The 22,997-nt window shown below is 42.1% G+C and overlaps 1 protein-coding gene and 1 long non-coding RNA gene across 5 annotated transcripts in view; one reads left to right on the forward strand and one right to left on the reverse strand.

The window, feature by feature from the left end:
- LOC132393372 (immunoglobulin-like domain-containing receptor 2) overlaps positions 1 to 22,997 on the forward strand; it is a 106,353-nt gene that overhangs the window by 31,005 nt on the left and 52,351 nt on the right. The gene's annotated exons all lie outside the window — the stretch shown is intronic.
- The window catches only part of LOC132393382 (uncharacterized), a 110,718-nt gene continuing 101,695 nt past the window's right edge, over positions 13,975 to 22,997 (reverse strand). Inside the window, exon 5 of one of the 2 annotated variants that reach the window (XR_009511855.1) lies at positions 13,975 to 21,405. This is a non-coding gene — a long non-coding RNA (uncharacterized LOC132393382). The remainder of the gene's footprint in view (positions 21,406 to 22,997) is intronic. The other variant, XR_009511856.1, reaches the window with a different exon arrangement.

Raw genomic sequence — 22,997 nt, forward strand, 5'->3', positions numbered from 1 at the left:
AGCTTCTTCCCCTCTGTCGTACAATTCCGAAATGGACATTGAACCCATGAACACTACCTCACTTAAAAAAAAATATTTCTGTTTTTGCTCTTTTTAATTTAACTATTCAATGTACATATATACTTGCTGTAATTGATTAACTGTTTTTCTATATTTATCATGTATTGCATTATACTGCTGCCACTAAGTTAACAAGTTTCACAACATATGCCGGTGATGTTAAATCTGATTCTAATTCTGTGTCTATGTTGTTCAGAAATTCATTGAAATGACCTTAACTGATTACTAAAAGAGCAGAGAAATTCTAATCAATGGATATTTTCTTCATAATCAATAGAGCAGAATTTCTCAAAGGCAGATGTTAAAATCAGTAATAGAAGGCATGTGACATGCTTACCTTTTTATTAGTAGGGAAGTGGAGTTCATAAGTCCAAAAGTGATGTTGCAGTTTTATAAAAATCTAGTTAGACCACATCTAGCTCTGGTCACCCCATTATTGAAATGATACCGAGGCTTTCGCGAGGGTGCCTGGATTAGAGGCCGTTTAAGAGAGGCAGGACCGTTTTAGATTGTTTTGTCTGGAGCAACAGAGGCTGAGGGGAGATCTGATAACTTTATAAAATGCATAGATAGAAGAGACAGCCAGCATCTGTATCTCTGGACTGAAGTTTAATACCAGATGGCAGGCATTTAAGGTGAGGGGAGGTAATTTCAAAGATGTGTGGGGCAAAAGTGGTGGGTGCCTGGAATGCACTGTCTGGAGTGATGGTGGAGGAGGTAATATTATAGAGGCATACAGAGGCTCCTAGATAAACATGTAAATATGCAGGAAATGGAAGGATTTAGACATTGTGTAGGCAGAGCGATTAGTTTAGTTGGGCATTCGATTACCAATTTAATTAGTTTGACACAAAAGGGCCTGTTCCTGCACTACCTGTTCTATGTTCTAATTCTATTTAGATAATGTACCCTTGTTGAGAATGTGTTAATAATTATATGAACATGTATTTGAAAATCTTCACTATTGTTTGTCAGTCCTCCTTATAAGCAGTTAATATTCAGGAGATTCTTTAGTAGACATTGAAAATATATTCTTGATGTCTGAAGATTTATCCTGAGAACCTCTTTAGATGTGTACTGAGACAGTGAAAGCGAGAGGTAGAAATTCCATCTGGCTTAACTATTTATACAATTTTTCTTTCTCCTCATTACCACTGCCAACATATATTTTCTGTTTTGTCTAGTTTAGCATCTTATCAGACTACCTACTTTCCTCACTGACCTGTATTATATTTTGTAACTCCAAAACATTATACTAATTAAAAGAAAAACACGGAGCTGGGATAACTCGTATTTGCTCTTTCTTTTAGTGAAACTCGTACACTGTGGCAGTGTAATGATGAAGGCTATTTATGTAGTTTTACATACAACCTGCAATGCTTTCTTATTCAGGCAAAATCCTGGTAAACCTCTTCTGTGCTCTCCAAAACCTTTGCATCCTTCCTGTAATTCAGCAACTGGAACTGCACACAGTACTCCAAATGTGACCTAATTAAAATTCTGTATATCAGCAACGTGACATTCTAACTTTTACTCTGAATGCTCTGAACCAGGAAGTCAAACATTCCTTATGCTGACTTTACCACTCGATCCACTTGCCAACTCTGGGGAGCTGTGGTACCGCACCACAACATTCTCTGTACATCGATACTGCCAAGAGTCCTGCCATTAACTCTACCATAGAGTCCTAGAAAGTATGGCACAAAAACAGGCCTTTTGGCCCATCTAGTCTGTGCCAAACCATTGAAACTGCCTACTCTCATTGTCCTGCACCAGGACCATAGCCCTCCTACCATCATGTACAGTACCGATCCAAACTTCTCTTAACCATTGAAATTGAGCTTGCATGCAGCACTTATGCCATCTGCAAACTTATTTGACAGCCTAAATCATTTACATATAAATAATATTAATACATAATGTATTACTAATTTTTAAATAATTTGCACAGATATTTAGCTTTAAATTATAGAGCATAGAACAATACAGCACAGTATGGGCCTTTCGGCCCACAATGTTGTGCCAACTAAAATAAATGTACTCCATGATCACTCGAGCCCTTCCCTCTACAGAGATCATTGCCATTTATTTTTCTTACATCCATATGCTTATTTAAGAGTCTTAAACCTCTGCCATTATCCCTGACAGTACATTGCAGGAACCCACTACTCTGACATCTCCTTTGACCTTTCCTGCACTCACCTTGATGGATATCACTTGGTTTTGTCCACTGCTGCCCTAGGACAAAGATGCTTCTAAAAATCCTATACACATCTACCAAGACACTTCTCATCTTTCTTCTTCAAACGGAGAAAAAGCCTAGCTTGTTCAGCTTTTCCTCATAAGCTAATAAATTCTGATTTATCTTTATTATTTACATATCTTTAGACTTTTTAAATGCTCAGAAATATTTAAAATTACCTTTGGCAGACTAAGACCTTCAAGCTGCTCCAGGGTCTCTGAGGCCTAGTTGTAGTTGGATAATCATTTGGGTGTGGGCCAAATCAGGTGCAATCTATCTTAAGGGCCTGACATAGAAATAAGACATCAACTAAACTATTAACAAATTGTTTTGTATGTTGTGTTCATTCATAAGTCAATATTTCAGAAGTCTGTTGTTTTGTTCTATAAAAATAATCAATAAGAATTGTTGTGTCTGTACAACTACACCAATTAAGTAAAAGCACGTTCGAGCGAGGTGGCTTTAACTGGTGTACTCACATTGCTGTGTGAGAGAGAGAGAGAGAGAGGGAGAAAGAGCACAATGTGCATGCGTAGACAACAGATTAATGTGTAGTACTAAGGGGAGTCATTGCTCCAAAAGAAATAGAACTGTACATTACACTTCCTCCCCCTTTAGATTAATGCAACATAAAACTGTATATGTATAAAACATTCAATTTCCCTTTCCAAATAAACATGCTTTCTCAATAATGGTCCATAACTAACTTCACTATACTAAAGATTCAGACCTTTGGTTGGCGCTCTGTTTCTTTCAGGATTCCGCCTCTGGACCTGTGGAGTTGCAACAGGTCTGGCAGGTGTCTTGTCTAAGACAATGTTCTCGATTGCCAGTGTCACGTTGCTGTCAGTAGCATGGTCATCATTGACAGGTAAGTCTGGTTGCTGAAATGTGTCAGACTTCTTGAATTCAATGGACTCGGGTGTATTCTTCAGCTGAGCATCCAGTACCTGGTCCACATGATGTCTCCATGTATGATTTCAAACATCCATTGTGTATACTAGTGGTCCAGTTCTTGTAGCTATCCGACCGGGTGTCCACTTGTCTTCTTGGTAATCACGTGGTAGGACTTGCTATCCAACCGTGAAGCTCCTTACTGATTGAACTGGGTGAACTGTTTATTCTGTACTTCCCTCCGGAGGTCTGGTTTCAGGAGGCCTATGTGAGATCTCCATTCCTGCTCATGAACAGCATTGCAGGTATTTGATTTGTCATCACATGAACAGAGTTCCATTACACAAAAAAGAAATTGTTCATCTTGTGCTGCAGAGAAATATCCTCCTTGTCTATTGCTTTAATTGACTTCTTGAAGGATTGGATTAATCTTTGGCTAACCCATTTGCTGCTGGGTGGTGAGGAGTTGACTTGAAACGTCTGATGCTGTTTTTCTTCATGAACGGTCTGAACTCTTCTGACGTGTATTGCGGTCTGTTGTCACTCACAGTTTGTTCTGGGAAGCCGTTTCTGGTGAAGATAGTCCTCAGAGCAGAGACACTCTTTGCTGAGGTGGTTGACTTCATTGGTATAACCTCCGGCCACTTCGAATGAGCATCCACAGCAATCAGAAACGTGGGGTCCATGAATGGCCCAGCAAAGTCAATATGTTTTTTGCCATGATGAAGACTATCACTCCCATGGGTGTGACGGTGCCTGTGGGGTGCATTTTGAACTTGTTAGCATCCCGGACAGCTTTCGACCAAGGCTTCAATGTGCCTGTCTATTCCCGGCCACGACACGTAGCCCTGTGTGAGCCTCTTCATTTTGACTGTAACCAGGTGTCCGTCAAGCAGATTCTCTAACACTCTTGCACAGCTTAGAGGGAACCACAACACAACATCCATGCATCAGCGTTCTTTAACATACTGACAGTTGGTCTCATCTTACTCAAAACTCTGGACACATAGAGTTACTGTGAACTGGCCATCGCTGAATGGTAATTTCATAGACTTTTAACAATGTCAGGTCATTCCCCGCTTCCCTTTGCATTTCAGAATGTGCTAAAGACAATAGATGCAGAAGTAGACCATTCGACCCTTCGAGCCTGCACCGCCATTTTGAGATCATGGCTATTCATCTACTATCAATACCCGGTTCCTGCCTTGTCTCCATATCCCTTGATTCCCCTATCCATAAGATAAGGGACAAGATGATTCTTGTTACCAGCAACTGGTCCACCAATGATGTGTGGAACACTTCTACTAGATGACAGTATGAAGACTTTTCTTCTTCTGTTGCCAACAGTGGAAGACGTGACAAGTTATCAGTATTGCTGTGTTGTTTTGTACCCTTGAAATATATGTCATTGATGCACCATCAATAACTCTCTCTGAGACGTGAAGTCAAGTTATCGGCTTTTATTGACTGGAAGAAAGAACAAGCCATACTACATCCTGGAGAATGAGGGCTGGGCTCAGGCCTCGATTGCCTTTATACCGGGGTCTGTGGGAGGAGCCACGGTCATTGGGAGGAGCCACAGGAGCAGTCAGCGGGGGGCGTGTCCAGACAGGTATATGTAGTTCACCACAGTCATAAAGAGTGGGCTCCTAGGAAGAGTGCCCAATGTTGGAACTGGGTATCAATCATTACTGGAATTCCTTCCTAAGGTTGAAAGTGGACACCAGGGGCTGGTGTTCTGTCACTAGTGTAAACTTTTGTCTGTAGAGGGAGTGGTGGAACTTCTTTATTCCCCATACTAGCCAAAGGGCCTCTCGGTCGATCTGTGTGTAATTGTGTTCCGCACTTATCAGTGACCTTGAAGCAAATGTAATCAGATCCATCTTCCATAGTGCGTGACAATGTCATAAGGGGATGCATTGCATGCCAGTCTGATGGGCAGAGATGGGTCATAATGGGTGAACAGATGTTATTCGTCTCTTTGTTTCCTTGAATGCTCTTTCACATCTTTCTGACCATTCCCACTTTGCTCCTGTCTGTACAGTGCATTCAAAGGGTGCAGCACTGTAGCAATGTTTGGGAGAAACCAGTGGTAGTAGTTTGCAAGACCCAAGTTGTGACATGTTTTCTGGTTTGGGTGCCTGTAGCACTGCTTCAGTCTTCTCTTGTGCCTTGTATAAGGCATGCTTGTCAATGACATGTCCACAATATGAAATTTCATTCTTGAAAAACTCTCATTACTCTCTCCTTGCACACAGACCATACTCATTGAGCCTGGTAAACACTTTACCGAGGTTCTGGAGGTGCTCTTCATCATTCTTGCCAGTCACAATGATGTCTTCAAGGTAACATTTTGTTCCTAAGGTACCTTGGAGCACTTGGTCCATTGTTCTTTGCCAAATTGCTGGAGCAGATGTGACACCAAAAACGAGACCATTTTACTGGAACAGTCCCTTGTGAGTGTTGATTGTGAAGAACTTCCTGCTTGACTCCTCAATTTCCATTTGCAGGTAGCCTTGTGAGAAGTCAGTCTTTGAAAACTTCTCCCCACCTGCTAAAGATGCAAGAATGTCTTTTATTCATAGTAGGGGATACTGGACAATACGCAGCACAGGGTTGATGCTCACTTTGAAATCCTCACATGCACAAATGGCTCCAGTCTTCACTTTCTTGATCACTGGGACAATGGGTATGGCCCAGTCAATCCATTCAACCTTTGAGAGAATTCCAGATGCCTCCAAGCTCTCAAATTCAGCATTCACTTTAGGACATATTATGTAGGGTACTAGGCATGCTTTATGAAATCTTGGTGTTGCTGCTTCATCCAGTTCAATTCTGGACTTCATGCCTTCGAGTTTACAAATCCCCCTCTCAAAACACCTTTTCATTAGCATTAAGCAGCTGTGCCAGTCTCTGGTTAGTACTACCATTTGGGCTGCATTTGTCTGTTGATGCCACACTGAGAGCTTTGAGTGCCAGCCTAGTTGGATTTTTCTCAACTATTCATGTCTGAAAAGTGCTGGCTCTCCACTTTTCAACACATAAAGCTCTAACTGCTGTGATTGGCCTCCATATGTCACAGTCACTTTCACTTTGCCTTTGGGAGACACCTTTTCTCCTGTGTAGGTCTTTAGCATCACTGAGGTCTCCTCTAATGGTATTTGGAAGTCTGTTATAGTCAGCCTGTGGAATTATAGACAAAGTTGACCTGGTATCCAGCTCCATTTTCAGTTTTGTGTTTGGAACTTTTCACTGGGTGTGGTTTTTCTCTTTGGACATGCTTTTTATCTGCCTTGCACTCTCTCTGTGTGTCCTGGTCTGACACTTCCTTCGTACTTATTCTTTGAACCAAGTCATTTGCCACATCAATAACATTTTTGGCTTTTTGCACCATTTGGGGGCATTTTGTGCATTTCATATTCTAAACTTCCTTTCTGTAGTTCTGCTGCATCCTTTGCTGCAGTGTCTAATGATATTGCAAGGGTCAATGCCTGTTCTAAGGTTAGGTCTCTTTATGACAGTAGCCTCTTCTGAGTGCTTTGACTATGCACGCCACATACAAGCCTGTCCCTGAATGCACCAGGAAGTCTGTCTCTAAAATCACAGTACTGGGAAATTTTGCACAGTTCTGCAATGTATTCAGAAATGCTTTCATCCTTTGGTTCCTATTGTAAAATCTGAATCTCCCAGCTATGACCAGGGGTTTTAGAGCCCAAGTGAATTGTAACAATTTTGTCAAACGTCTTGCTTGCTGGCTTTTCAAGGGTTACTAGGTCACATAAGAGACTGTACGTTCTAGCACCCATTAAGCTAGAAGCGTGGGAGCTGTCTTTTGCTCATCCGCGTTGTTCCCCTTACAATACAGTTCAACCCTTTTGATATACGATTCTCAGCTTCATTAGTACCACCAAATTTGTCAACATTCCTGACTAAAGAGATCACCTCATTATTTTCACTTTAACTTTGTTAGTTGTGTCTTCCGCAGTGTACTATGCAGTTACTCACGTATCCCTTTGTTAGCATCCATGACGGCCTTCTCTGTACTGTTGCTGTCTGATCCTGTAACTGTCCGTGCAGTTCCTGATATTTTCTGACATTCAGGTCAGACTTGTCGCCAATTTGTTGTGCAACTACGTATCAATTAAATAAAAGCACGCACACGGGAGATGGCTTTAACTGGTGTATTCACATGGCAGCGAGAAAGAGAGAGCAATGCACATGCATGACAATAGATCAATGTGCATGCGCAGACAGCAGATCAAAATGTAGTGCTAAGGGGAGTCATTGCTCTCAAAGAAACAGATCCATACATTACAAAAATAATAATGTTCTCAATTTGTTATGCATTATTTAGGTTTAATATTCTTCACATGTCTTAAGTTTAATGACATAATTTGAATTCTTTTTATTATGGATTAAGTAAAGTTTTAATGGAAGAATCTTCCAGTATTATTCTCATTGTCATTGGAATCAAATAGAATCTAATTTAATTGAAAAGCAAAGCACAATAAATGATGAAGATCTGATAGAGGTACTTAGCAGGCCAAGCAACATCTGTGAAAAGAGAAACTATCAGCATTTCAGATTGTTGACCATTTTCCTTAGAAATTTTCCAGTGGCTTTTAACATACATTCATACAACATTTGCACAGTGCTCAGGATGTTATTCTTAGATTGCAGTGTATTCAAAAGATGAAAACTTTATCAAGAGAGGACTAGAATCTGTATCTGGACTTAAAAATAGACATTAAACTGATAATACTAAATATTTATGGAAATTCTATGGTGTTTGAAAATATTTTAAATTGACTTCTAGGATTAAAGACACTGTTATCCTGCTGACAAGAATAGTTCAATAGCAATGAATCTTTGTTCTTAGGCATTTTTAAATGGAATTTGAAAGAGGACTTGAGAAAGGATGCAAATTTAAACAAATCTCCCAGAATCGTTAAGTGAATTCGCACCCAGCCCTCAGTGCTGAGCAGTCTTCTGTAAAATTGCCTGCATTTGGAAGTAAAAATGGTCCCTGACCAAAGATAAGATAGGCTCTTAGCTGGAGGGTAAAATGTTATTGAAGAAAATGGAAGCAGAATTCTGCTGATGAAGAGAAGATCCACTTGATTCTGACGAATACTTCAATCAGGGTTGCCCACAGAAAGATTACAAGTAAAAAACTTTAAATTATGGTACACTTCACTGGATTAACCTATTTATTTTTTGCCTGAAATAACTATTTTACTTTCCTTGCTTCTCCCATATCTGCTTGCTGCAGACAGCACCCTGCCAAGTCTTTCCAGCTGGGTGACTTGGATCTCCTGCCTGTCATTGCATGTATCTCTGAGATCAGAATGTGGAGGTTCTGGGTCTAATCAGTAACTGGAACTAAAACAACTTCTGTCCTTTTGAATAATGCTTTTAAATTAAGTCAACCAATGAAATAGTATAGGTATTAAATATAATTAAAAATTCACACATTCACAGTGAATGGAGTAAATACATCTAGTAGAAATCACATTGTTCACTAACTTTTATCGGTAACAGCATGCCAGTTTAAGATTGCTATGCTCTTGGACTTTATGAGATCATTTGCAGTCTCCATATTTAGTTTGAACCTGAGCTGAATTCCATTAGATAAAGTTTCTCATTACAAATGCTGCTTTTCATTCATAGTCTGATTTCTCTCACCACTGCCTTTCTGTTACAGTTGTTTGAAACCTGAAGCTTGTGGATGTGCCTTTCTTACCCCAGTTTCCATCTCAGTGGCTTCTCATTGACTCCTAACATTTTGCACTCCACATTGTTGATTCAAGTTAACTTCTAAAAGAAGTTGATGTGGATATTTCATTTACTGTTACAGTGATTTAGTGCATACTGACCTCCCATTCTCTTAGTCATCCTGCAATTCAAGGGGAACGTCCACTAATCTGACCTCTTCAGGGAGCAATTAGTTTCTGCAGAAAACTTCAAATCTGCAAAATCTCCTTTAGCACTTTGTACACACTCCCTGCAAACATTTGCAACTTTAAACACTTATGGGAACCAGGAAAACTCCAGTGAAACCAAATCAATATCAGGTGAGATCATCCAGCAGTTTAGTAATTCACTCCTGATTCTCCTTTAAGTAGTGCTGTTCCTCAGGTCTGCACATGCACTGGAGATGCCACTTTGAGTTACCAAAAACCAAGTGACACTAATCCAATTTTAATGCCTGAAATTTAAATTAAAAAGTAATATTTTCTTTGCGGAGAATCTGATCACAGATGTTCAATATAAAATAGTCATTAAGAGAGCAAGAAGAAAAATTAGAAGAAAAAATCAGCAAGTTATTATTGGGCTGAGGCAATAATTGAAGTTAGAACCATTGAATCCTAAAAAAAAAGAATATGGATTAGCAATTGAAACAAAGAATTGTGTAAAGCCATAGGAGCTGGGATTAGTTTGAATAACATTGGTAAGAAGCAGCACAAAATTGTGATCCTTCTGAAAATCAGCAGTGAGATTACTGAAACACAGTGCACTGATTTGATTTTAAAAACAGTAATGTGCCATGGATGATCTAGGATTGTTTGCTGACATAATAAGTTCAGTTGGGAGTGGTTCATTATTGAAATGTGCTCTATCCTGGATCATCAGCAAAACAATGTTTTAAAAAAAAGCACTTTCTCCTCTGAGAATTTTAACAACACATACCCTATGTGTTGTTATGCTCTATGTTCTAAACCCTATGCTTCTCACAGAAATCAGGATTATATCTATTCCCACCCAGTCACTTGTAAAAATGCTATCACCTTCTCTCAATTCCTCTGTCTCTGCTGCATCTGCTCTCAGAATTAGGCTTTTCATTCCTGAACTAATGAGATTTCCTCTTCCTTCAAAGAAAGGGGCTTCCCTTCTCCACCATCAATGCTGCCCTCACCCGCATCTCTTTCATTTTGTGCACAGCTGCCCTCACCCCATCCACCTGCCACCTCACCAGGGACAGGATTCCTCTTGTCCTTACCTACCATCCAACCAGCCTCCACATCCAGCATATAATTCTCCGTAACTTCTGCCATCTCCAAAGGGATCCCACCACTAAGCATATCTTTCTCTCTTCCCCCACTTTCCATTTTCCACGGGGATTGCTTTCTGCATGACCCCCAAGTCCATTTGTTGCTCCCCACTGATCTCCTCCTGGCACTTATCCTTGCAAACAGAACAAGTGCTACACCTGCCCCCTACACCTTCTCCCTCAGTAGCATTCAGGGCCCTAAGCAGTCCTTCCAGGTGAGGCAACACTTCACCGGTGAGTCTGCTTGAGTTAACTACTGTATCTGATGATAGCGGTGTGGTCTTCCATACACTGGTGAGACCCGACATGGATTGGGAGACTACTGAGCACCTAACCTGTGTCTGCCAGAACAAGTGGGATCTCCCTGTGTCTACCCATTTCAATTCCATTTCCCATTCCCACATGTCAGTCTATGGCCGCCTCTGCTGCGATGAAGTCACACCTTATATTCAATCTGGGTAGCCTCCAACCTGATGGCATGTACATTTTCTCAAACTTCTGGTAAATCCTGCTCCCCCCCCCCCCCCATCACCTTTTCCCATTCTATTTTTCCCTCTCATCTTCGCTCCTTACCTGCCCACTACATCCTTCTGGTGCTCCTCCACCTTCCCTTTCTTTTATGGCCTTCTATCCTCATACCAGAATCCCCCTTCTCCTGCCCTTTATCTCTTTCACCAATCAACTTCCCAGCTTTTTACCCTTACCCCTCTCCCAGTCACCTGCTACCTTGTACTTCTTCCTTCCTCCTCCCACCTTCTTTGACCATCTTTTTTCCAGTCCAGATGAAGAGTCTCAACGCAATTGCTCTTTTCTATAGATGCTCCCTGGCCTGCTGAGTTCCTCCAGCATTTGTGTGCATTGTTTTGATTTCCAGAATCTGCAGATTTTATCTTGTTTGCAATCTTTCCTTATAACTCAAGTCCTCCGGACCGGGTAACATCCTTGTAAATTTTCTCGGTTCTCTTTCAGCCTTGATTAAATCTTTCCTGTAGGTAGATGACCAAAACTGTACACAATACTCCAAATTAGGCCTCACCATGTCTATAAACTTCAACATGACATCTCATCTTCTGTACTCAGTACATTGATTTATGAAGGCCATTGAGCCAAAAGCTTTCTTTGTGACCCCATCTACCTATGACATCACCTTCATCGAATTATGGACCTGTTTTCCAAGGTCCCTTTGTTTCCCCACACTCCTCAGTGCCCTACCCTTCACTGTGTAAAACCTACCCTAGTTGGTCCTACCAAAGTGCAAAACCTTACACTTGTCTGCATTAAATTTCATCTGCAATTTTTCAGCCCATTTCTCCAGCTGATGCAGATCCCTCTGCAAGCCACGATAGCCTTCCTCACTGTCCGCTGCACCCCTAATCTTGGTGTCATCTGCAAATTTGCTGTGCCAGTTAACCACAGTATTATCCAGATCATTGATACAGATGACCAACAACAAAGCACCCAACACCATATCCCTGCAGCACACCTGTGGTGAACTACGTGTACCTGTCTGGACACGCCCCCCCCTGCTGATTGCTCCTGTGGCTCCTCCCACGGACCCCGGTATAAAGGTGATTGGGGCCTGAGCCCGGCCTCTCAGTCTCCAGGATGTAGCATGGTGGTCAATTGCTGCTTGTTCTTTCTTCCAGTCAATAAAACCCGATATCTCGCCTCACGTCTCAGAGAGTTATTGATGGTGCATCAACACCACTAGTCACAGGCCTTTAGTCAGAGAAGCAACCCTCTATTACCACTCTATGGCTTCTCCCACAAAACCAATGTCTAATCCGATTTACTACCTCATCCTGAATGACGAGCATCTGAACCTTCTTGACCAGCTTCCCTTGCGGGACCTTGTCAAATGCCTTACTAACGTCCACGTAGACAACATCCACTGCCTTGCCTTCATCCACTTTACTTGAAAAACTCACTGAGATTGGGTAGACATGACCTACCATTCATGAAGCCATGCTGACTATCCTTAATCAGTCCATGTCTAACCAAATACTCGTATATCTGTTCCCTTAGAATATCTTACAATAACTTGCCCACAACTGATGTCACTCACTAGCTGATAATCTCTTGGTTTCTGTTTAGAGCCTTTTTTAAACATTGTATATCCTGTAGCGAAGGATGTTTTGAATATCTCTGCTGGGGCCCCAGCAATTTCTGCACTTACCTCCTGTAGGGGCCAAGGGAACACCTTTTCAGGCCCTGGGGATTTGACCACCATGATTTTTTTGGCATTGGCTACTGAACACCACCTCCTCTGTAATCTGTATGGGGTTCATGAAGTTGATGCTATTCTGCCTCACTTCAATAGACTCTGTATTCATCTCCTGAGTAAGAAAAGATGCAAAGAATGCATTTAAGATTCTCAGCATCTGTTTTGGTTCTACACAGGGATTACCATTCTGGTCTTCCAAAGGACCTATTTTGTAGCTTGCAATCCTTTTGCTCTGAACATATCTGTAAAATCCCTTACGATTATCCTTCACTGTGTCTGCTGGAGAAACTTCATGCCACCTTTTGCCCTTCCTCATTTCTTTCTTTGATAAGTGTTCTCTTGTATTTCTTGCACTCCGTAAGCACCTAATTCATTCCTACTTACCTACACCTGCTATGCTCTTTTTTTTCTCATAACTGGGGCCTCAAAATCTCTTGAAAATCAATGTTCCCCACTTGTTATCTTTACCTTTTATTCTGACAGGCTTTGTATTCTGTAACACACAAGCTTTGTATTCTCGAAATTTCAGTTTTGAAGGTCTTCTCACTTTCCGAGTACACCTTGCCAGATAATTTCTGATACCATCAAAATTGGCCTTTCTCCAATTTAGAATCTTAATCTACGGACTAGACCTATCTTTCCAGATATTTACTTTAAAACTAATGGCATTTTGGATACTGGATGCAAAGTGTTCCCCTGCACAAGCTTTGGACACTTCACCGTCTCATTTTCTAATAGCAGATCCAGTATCGCATATTCTGTCTTTGGGACTTTGAGATACTGATGAAGGAAATTTTCCCAAACACATTTGACTAATGCTATCCCATCTAGTCCTTTTACAGTATGGGACTCCCAGTCAATCTGTGGAAGGTTTAAAATCGCCTACTATAACAACCTTATGTTTCTTGCAACAAATTTGGTCCTCTAAATCCCTAGAACTGTTGGGTTGTCTGCAATATAGCCCCACTAACCTGGTCATATCTTTCTTATTTCTCAGTTCCACCCATAATGCCTCATTAGTTGAGTTCTCCTGTCTGTCTTGACAGTACAGCCGTGATATTTTCCCTGACTAGTAACGCCAACCCTTCTCCTTTAATCCTTCCCACTCTGTCATGTCTGGAACAACAGAACCCTAGAATATTGAGCTGCCAGTTCTGCCCTTCCTGCAACCAAGTCTCACTAGTGGCTACAATGTCATATTTCCAGGTGCTGATCCATACCCTGAGCTCATTCACCTTTCCTACAATACTACTTGCATTGGAATATATGCAGTTCAGGACACTAGTCACACGATACTCAACTTTTTGATTCCTGACTTTGTCTTATCATTTTGAGGAGATGGATAACTCAGGAAGACATAGACAATATCTGAGTGAATGTCTCCATGTAATATGACATGAGAGGAAACCAACCACCTGGGTGAACTGAATGACAGGAAGAACACATTCCACCCATTGAGCACTGGAGGTGAGGACTGAATCTACATTTCTGGATCTTTGAGACAATAGCTTTACTAGTTCTGTCATCTACCATCCTAATGTTTGTTTAAAGTCACAAGGTTGACCAGCCGTGGTGCTACAAGGCACTGTTAAACACTCTTGGCAACAGATTTCCATTAAATCACTTGTGAAGCTGTGGTTGAGCAAATGGGGAAGTTGAAATCTCAACAGTTGCATTGGATAAGGACATTTCCAGTAAATAGTAGGAAATAACAAGAGCTTTCAGGTGGTAAAGACAGATTCTGAGCTTATGGATATTGCTGCATTTGGAAATTGGCTTGGGAATGCAAATAGTAATTTGACGCTAAGGCATTCTTTGAGAAACTCAGAGTGTATTTTAGAAATGTTGTTCCCTTCTTTGGTATGTCCCATTCATTCCCATTCCTGCTGATGTAAACATTGAGTGCAACTTCTGCCGAGTGAGGTGCTGCTTGAACAGACAGGGGTTTCCTGTGTTATGGATGACCAGGCTACTGAAATCCAGCTCCATGCAAATTATCCCATACAATTCTAACCCATACTTCAAAACAGTAATAATGATACATATTTCATGGTATTTATTAATGTCTGAATATTCTATTAATTATGGATAATATTGGGGTGACATTTTGATGAAATGTAAGAATTATAAGTGTATGCAGAACGATACAATAGGTTACTATAGAAAGAGATTTCTGACTTAGAGAAATTGGCTTGAAGATGGTTCTCAGAAACAAAATCAGTAATTTTTATCCTTGCCTACTGCTGCAAAACAACAAACAACATTGATAATAAATCTGATGCTGAAGTTGGTAAATTGGTTTATTATTGTCACATGGACCAAAGTACGGTGGAAAAATTTGTCTTGCATAACGTCCATACAGATCAATTCATTACAACAGTGCATTGAAATATACCATCATCCCTACAAAACTAATCATTAAGCTCCAAGACCTTGGCCTCAATACTTGTGCAATTGGATTCTCAATTTCCTCATTTGCAGACACCAGTCAGTTTGCATTGGCAACAACGTCTCCTTCACAATCTCCATCAGCACAAGTGCAACACAAGGCTGTGTGCTTAAACCCCTTCCCTACTCACTTTACACTTGTGACTGTATGGCTAAGCACAGTTCCAATGCCATATCCAAGTTCACAGACAACACCACCATCATTAGCCAAATCAAAAGCGGTGAATCAGCATATAGGAGGGAGATCGGAAAATATGGCTGAGTGGTGCTACAATAACATCCTCTTACTCAGTGTCAGCAGGTCCAAGGAGCTGATTATTGACTTCAGGGGAAGGAAATCAGGGGACCATGAGACAGTCTTCACCAGGTGATCAGAGGTGAAGAGGGTCAGTAACTTCAAATTCCTCGGTGTTATAATTTCAGAGGACCTGTCCCGAGCCCAGCACGTAAGCGCCATTATGAAGACAGCATGGCAGTGCCTTGTCTTCCTTAGGAGTTTGCAAAGATTCAGCATGACATCCAAAACTTTGACAAACTTCTATTCATGTGTGGTGAAGAGTATATTGGTTGGCTGCATCACGGCATGCAGATGGAATCACCAGAGCACTTCAATGGAAAATCCTACAAAAAGTAGTGGATATGGATAAAGTGCCTGCCCCATCGTTAAGCATATCTTCACAAAGTCCCTTTGCAACTCTGAATTTTGAATTTTCTCCCCTTTTAGAAAATAGTCTGTGCCTTTATCCCTTCTACCAAAGTGCATGACCTTGCACTTCCCCTTCCTATTCCATCTGCTGCTACTTTGTTTATTCTCCCAATTTACAGACTTCTTTCCTTAACACTACCTGCCCCTTCACTTATGTTTGTATCATCTGCAAATTTTGCCACAAAGCCATCAATTCCATCATCTAATTCATTGTTATACAAGGTGAAAAAAACCAATGCCAATTCTAAACCATGTGGAACATCACTAGTCACCGGCAGCCAGCCAGAATAGGCTCCTTCCTCCCAGTCAGCCAATCTATCCATTCTTGTATCTAAATACTAGAAGACATAGGAACAGAATTGGGCCATTTGGCCCATCGAGTCTGCTCTCCATTCAATCATTTTCCCCTTCCTTAGCCCCTTTTCCCGACCTTTTCCTTGGATGCCATGGCCAATCAAGAAATCAATCTCCACCTTAAATACACCCAATGACCTGGCCTCCACAGCTGCCTGTGGTAACAAATTCCACAAATTCACCACCCTCTGGAAATTTCTGCACATCTGTTTTAAGTGGGTGCCCATCTATCCTGAGGCTATGCCCCCCTGTCCTATAGTGCTATACTTCTCCACCACAGGAAGCATCCTTTCCACATCTATTCTGTGTAGGTCTTTCAACAGTTGGAAGGTTCTAATGAGAATCTCCCCCCCCCCCCCCCCCCATCCTTCTAAATTCCAAATATTCATCATATATTCATTCCCAGAATCACCCTTGTGAACCTCCTCTGGACCCTCTCCAATGCCAGGACAGCTTTTCAAAGATGAGGGGCCCAAAACTGTTCACAATACTCAAGGTGAGGCCTCACCACTGCCTTATAAAGCCTCAGCATCACATTCCTGCTCTTGTATTCTAGACCTCTTGAAATGAACGCTAACATGGCATTTGCCTTCCTCACCACTGACTCAATCTGTAAGTTAACATTCAGGGAGTTCTGCACAAGGACTCCCAAGTCCCTTTGCATCTCAGATTCCTGGATTTTCTCCTCATCTAGAAAATAGTTAGCTTATTTATTCTTACTAACAAAGTGCATGGCCAGGCATTTTCCAACATTGTATAAGAAAGTGGTAAATGAAATACATTCTCCTAATCTAAGTCCTTTTGCAGTCTACCTGTTTCCTCAACTCTACCTGCTCCTCCATTAATTTTCATATCATCTGCAAACTTGGCAACAAAGTCTCCTGTTATTTCATCTAAATCATTGATATACAGGATAAAAAGAAGGGATCCCAACATTGACCGCTGTGGGACACCACTGGTCACTGGCAGCCAACCAGAAAAGGATACTTTTATACCCACTCACTGCCTCCTACCAATCAGCCAATGCCCTAACCATGCCAGTAACTTTCCTGTCATGCCATGGGCTCTTAAATTGGTAAGCAGCCTCATGTGTGGCACCTTGTCAAAGGCCTTCTGAAAGTTCAAATATACAACATCCACTGCATCCCCTTTATCTATCCTGCTTGTAATCTCCTCAAAGAATTCTAACAGATTTGTCAAGCAAGATTTTCCCTCAAGGAAATCATGCTGATTTTGTTCTATCTTGTCCTGTGTCATCAAGTGCTCCATAATCTCATCCTTAACAGTTGACTCCAACATCTTCCGAACCACTGAGGTCAGGCTAAGTGGTCTATAATTTCCTTTCTGCTGCCTTCCTCCTTTCTTCAAGAGCGGAGTGACATTTACAATTTTCCAGGCCTCTGGCACATGCCAGAGTCCAATGATTTTTCAAGTGGAATGCAGCTAAAAATTTCATTCTTCCAACGATCTATACTTAAGTATGAATCCAATTTCCAAGTAACTGCAATGGCCTTTTTGGCTACTGCCAATGCAATTTTTATGAATTCTTTCTGATATTTATTCAATTTGGATTTCTATTTTATCCCTTCAATATCGCCTAGTAAAAATAATGTTGGATTATGTGGAAGTTGTATTCCAATAATTTGTTCCAGTAGAGCTCTTAAATTTGTCCAAAAAGGTTGAATTTTAAAACAAGACCAAGTAGAGTGTAAAAAAAGTACCAATTTCTTGATTACATCGAAAACATTGATCAGATAAATTTGAGTTTAATCTATTTATTTTTTGTGGTGTAATAGATAATTGATGTAAAAAGTTATTTTGTACTAATCTTAGTCAAACATTTATTGTATTTGTCATACTGTCAAGACATAATCTTGACCAACTTGTTTCATCAATTTTAATATTCAAATCAGTTTCCCATTTTTGAATGATCATTACCAATGCCTCCACTGTCTCTACAGCTACCTCTTTCAGAACCCTAGGGTGCAATTCATGTGGTCCAGGTGACTCAAGTACTCTTGTCTTACAGCTTTTTGAGCACCTTCTCCCTTGTAATAGTAACTGCACTCACTTCTCTTTCCTCAGAGCCTTCAACATCTGGGACACTGTTAGTGTCTTCCACAGTGAAACCTGATGCAAAATACTCAGTTAATCTGCCATCTTCTTTTCCGCTTTGTTATATCTCTGGCCTGATTTTCTGGCAGTCCTATGGCCACTCTCATCTCCCTTTTAATCTTTACTTACCAACAGAACCTCCCCACCCTTCTGGCTACCTACCTGACCTTTTGATACAATGCGTATCCTTGGATGGTAAACTCCCAATTATGATCTTTCTGCTACAACTCATTGATGCCCACAGCCTCATACATGTCCATCTCTAACAACAACATCTACCTTATCCCGTATATTGCATACATTCATATATAACACCCTTAGTCCTGTATTCATCACCCTTCTTGATTTTCTCCCCCCATGTTAGACTACGTCCTTTCACTGACTGTAATATTGCCCTTTCATCTGCCTGCCCTTCCTCACAGTCTCACTACACAATGCATCGACTTGTAAACCAACTAACCAATTCTCACCGAAACCTCCAGCAGAATCCATCTGCTGTCTCCTCCCTGGACGGGCCATTTGGCTGAACAGCAAGGCTTATACATGGACTGCATGGTGGAGAGCATCGGATGCCATGCATTGGTGGACGTGTGGTCAACCATCAGCATTATCTGTCCAGCGTCCTCCCCAACACGGACCAGCCTTCCCCGCCTGTGTGGCCAGCGATGGTGGTCCAGCTGGTTCCGGTCACTGGCAACTGTGCAGTGATAAGAGGGAAGAGGTGGCCCCTCCGTCTGGTCCCATTGCCTGGCTCTCACCAAACGTCAGACAGTGGAGCCACGGATCAAAGAGATGGCAGCTGCTGGCATCATTGAGCCTTCCAACAGCCTGTGGGTTTCCCCAGCGGTGTTGGTCAGGACGAAAGACAGGTTGGGATGGTTCTGTGTTGACTACCACCTTCTCAATGCTGTGTACCAGAAGTGCTCCTATCCGCTGCCCCAGACTGACGAAACCCTGGACTGTATTGTGGGTTCAACCTGGTTCAGCACTCTCAATCTCTGTGGTAACTATTGACAGGTCAAACTGACCCTGAAGGCCTGGGCCAAGACTGCCTTCACCATTGATTATGGGCAATGCTGTTTGGCCTGTGCCTCATTCGAGAGAATGATGCAGAGGGTGCTGGCTCACCTTGTGTGGAGTCACCATGTCATCTGTTTGCAAGATTTCCCGGTGTACACTGCTATTTATGATGATGCTCTGCAGAACCTGGAAGAGATCTTTGCTGCCATCTGCTAGATGAACTGGCACCTCAATCCCACAAAATGCTGTCTGCTGTGCCATCAAAGTTCCTGGGGCATGTGGTGTGCACGGAAGGAGTGATGAAGAAGCCTGAGAAGGTGGCGGCAGTCAGGGAATGGCTCACCCCCTGCAACGTCTCTGAACTTTGCAGCTTTCCCGGACAGGCATCATAGCACTGCTGGTTTATTAAGGATTTTGCCACCATCACCAGTTCCCTGCATCAGCTCACCATGCAGCCGCCCTGAACAGGACTATTGTGTCACCCGCTGCGAGCCTGGTTCAGGCCTTAATGCCACTTTCCGCCCCGTCTCTTCGACCAATGGTTCCTGCTTCACACAGAACATGTATCGCTGACTTAGCATCTGAGCTTCCGCGATCCCAAGGGGCAGCTGGCATGGTGGCTGAAGGCTGTCCAAGACTTCAAATTTGAGGTACAGCACCACACCGGAAGGCACCTCAATGACGCTGACCGTTCCTGTGAGGTCACCGAGTGTCGCGACTGCCACCACCTCGAGGAGCAGAGCCAGGGGCGGGGGATAATCTCTCCACCGTCGAACACTAGCAGCTGTCAGAGAGCAGAAGAGTGATCCCATGATGGCCTGGGTGAAGGGATGGCTGAGCATGGGATGGTAGCGGAGTGGCCAGGGGTCTCCACCCTGGACCCAGAAACCAAAGCCTTATACTCTCAGTGGGGCACGTGGAAGGTGTGCGACGGGTTGCGGTTCTGGCAGTGGCACAGAGGCTCTGTGCAATGGTGCTGCTTTGGCGGGGGCCAGCCATCCTAGGTCACACAAGGCTTCAGACTTTGTTTTGGACTCTGCCGGGAACAGCTGGCCCCCTCAGACGGGGATAGTGTGAACCTCCGGGGTGTGGTTGACAGCTCGCCCCAGCATTCCTGTTGGCCAGCATTACTTGGTGTTCTTGTTTTTAAACACGTTCACGCCGTGCGTGTTCAGTAGAATTATGGTGAGATGCTCGGGTTATATATTTGCTCACTCGTGTGTTGGTGTGCCACCCTGAATGTAACTGATGTACTGTCACTTGACATCTCTGCTAACATTATGGAGGTCGTAACCTAATAACTTGTAAAGGTCAGGGTTACCTGATTTTTATGCTGCAGTCTCAGACTTCAGTAAGGATACATCTTCTGTTTGTATGCAAGATGTTCAGTCTGGTTTTTGATTTACCGAGGGGTGGGGGTGCTGAGTACATGTATTTGAGGATTGTGCAGCATTGGTCAGGGGTGAGACAGGTAATAGTATAGTTGCACACTAGTTAGCCTAGATGAAGTCACCAGCAATGATGAAGAGGATCTCAGGGTATCCCATTTCAAAGCTTTAAACCAAGTAGTTGACAGAGCACAGGGTTGGGGTGAAATGTAGACTATTGTCTGGGTAGCTGAAATGAACTCCTGTGGCAGCTGGTATAGCTGACACTTCACTTTTTGATATTGCAAGCTGGGTGAGAAGGAACTCAACAACTCCTTCAAGTCCAAGCATCAGAAGTGTTGATCAGTAAGCAGATCCTTCCACCTTTAACTTTGCAAAAGGATGCCGTGCAGTGCATCTGGTGAACTAAGAAGTCATCAGGTTGTATGGCACAGGCAGCTGAAGCAAATGTAAGCCACCTTTCGGTGGGACGCGGCACACAGGAGTCCCTCAGTTCTCTTTGATGGATCAGTCTCACTCTTAATTCATCAACTTTGGTCTTAATGGCCTGGCCATTAGCTAGTAGTATGTTGGAGAGGAGAGACTTGAACCCATGCTATTTCTGACTGCACTGCAGAGGCAAGTGGCTGCATCTGATTGATCCTGCAGTGGGGCCACTTGAAATGGAAGGTAAATGACTGCTTAAGGAAGATATGGAGTGGATTCATCTTGGAAGACTTGAAATGGATTTAGCTGGCCTGTAGAGTCAGTTATTGTTCCCATACAGGTTTGAAGGTCCTTAGAGAAGTGTGCTGCCCCAGCAAGTAAGTAGGGTCACCTACGATAGCCTTGGTATTAAGACTCGGTCTTGGGTAATCTCTAGGACCAGGCTTCTGATCTGGAGGGGCCTTGGCAAGAGAGAACCTGTAATGGTAAAAAATCACAAATTATGTCAGGCTGTGTGGGATGTGCAGGGCAGTTGTACAATTGGTTTATTTTGAGTATACAATTTCCAAAGTACACTATTATGCTAGTTTCCTTACCTGTTATTTTTGAGTTCTCACAACCAGTTGAAGCTACACAAAGCTAATTTCTGCATGTCAAATATCCTCTACTTTATGATTGAATTATTTGGTTTCAACTTCAATTTGATTAAATAAACAAACCAGCCTTGTTAGTCTTCTATGATAATTAAAACTGCTTTCATTATATTGTGACGTCATGGATTAATAATCAAAGTATGAGACTGATTACTGCAGACTGCAACCAAGGTATGAAGGAGTAAATTATTTAAGGTGTTTGTGCTATGTTTTAAGTTATTTGGGATATTAGCTGATCTTTATTAAGGAGGTTTTTTAAATTTTTTATATGCTTTAACTATTTTTATCTTTGTTCAGAAACATTACATTCGTTATACTCTGACACTCTTGACAGCCAGTGAAGCTGTGTGCCAGACTTTGCCAGTTCTCATTGCAATTAGTGTTTTATTACTGGCATTACTTTCCTCCTTTTATGGGCTTTGTTGTGCTTTTATCAATGTAAAGCACTTTGAGCCTGTATCTTAAAGTATGAAAGGTGCTATATAAATAAAGTTATTATGTTATTATTAATAGGTCACTATTACTTTGTGTACACAGTAATGATGATCAAATCTCTGGTTTAAGATTGCACTGCTCAAGAAGGGAGACAGCATACTGGTGGTTCATAAAGCAAGATGTACAACTAAATACCATATTAATAATACTTTTTTCTATGGAAAATTGTGGTAAATGGTTACCAGAAACAATGAAGAGGAAAGCAAAGGTGAGGCTAACTCAAGGGTCAAGGCATGAGGGTGCAATGTAAAGTTAGAGCGAGGTCAAGGCATGTTCAAGGAGGAGCTGGAGCGAACAAAGTGGAGAAAAATTGGAGCAGAGGTGTTTTGGAGCTCATCTACCTAGAGTGAGAGTAAGGTCTGATCAATCTAAGTGTTGGGGCAATTTGGAAAGATCAGGTACGGGCCGAAACATGGTGATGGGGTCCAGGCCCAGAGTGTATCGATGTGGCGGGGCCCGGGTCCTAGTACAGGGGACAACCTGGTGTTTGGGCAATTTAAACTCTGGGCCAGATGGACTGAAAAGACAGGGTGTCGGGACAGGAGGTAAGGGTGGGGCTGGTTCTGCTCACTGCTTCATGACGTTTACTCTGCTGTCCACTGAACGGAGGCGGAGAGCGTGCTCCAGGCTTTGTGGCTATAGACACACTTTCGTTCTCAATGCTGTTGCTTGCTTTAATTGTTTGCACGATTTGTGTGTTTCTTCTCTCTCTCTGCATGGGTGTTGGTCTTTTATTTTTAATTGGGTTCTTTTGGGTTTCTTGTTTTGTGGCTGCCTGTAAGCAGGCGAATCTCAAGATTGTATAATTTGTAAGTAATTTGATAAATATCTCCATAATTTAGAATTAATTAGGCATTCATATTTTGTTTCTTATTATTTTAGTACAGAGTTCAGAATGGATTTCAAAAAGTTAAAATAGCA

This window comes from Hypanus sabinus, chromosome 4, assembly GCF_030144855.1.
Source record: "Hypanus sabinus isolate sHypSab1 chromosome 4, sHypSab1.hap1, whole genome shotgun sequence".
Classification (NCBI taxonomy): Eukaryota; Metazoa; Chordata; class Chondrichthyes; order Myliobatiformes; family Dasyatidae; genus Hypanus; species Hypanus sabinus.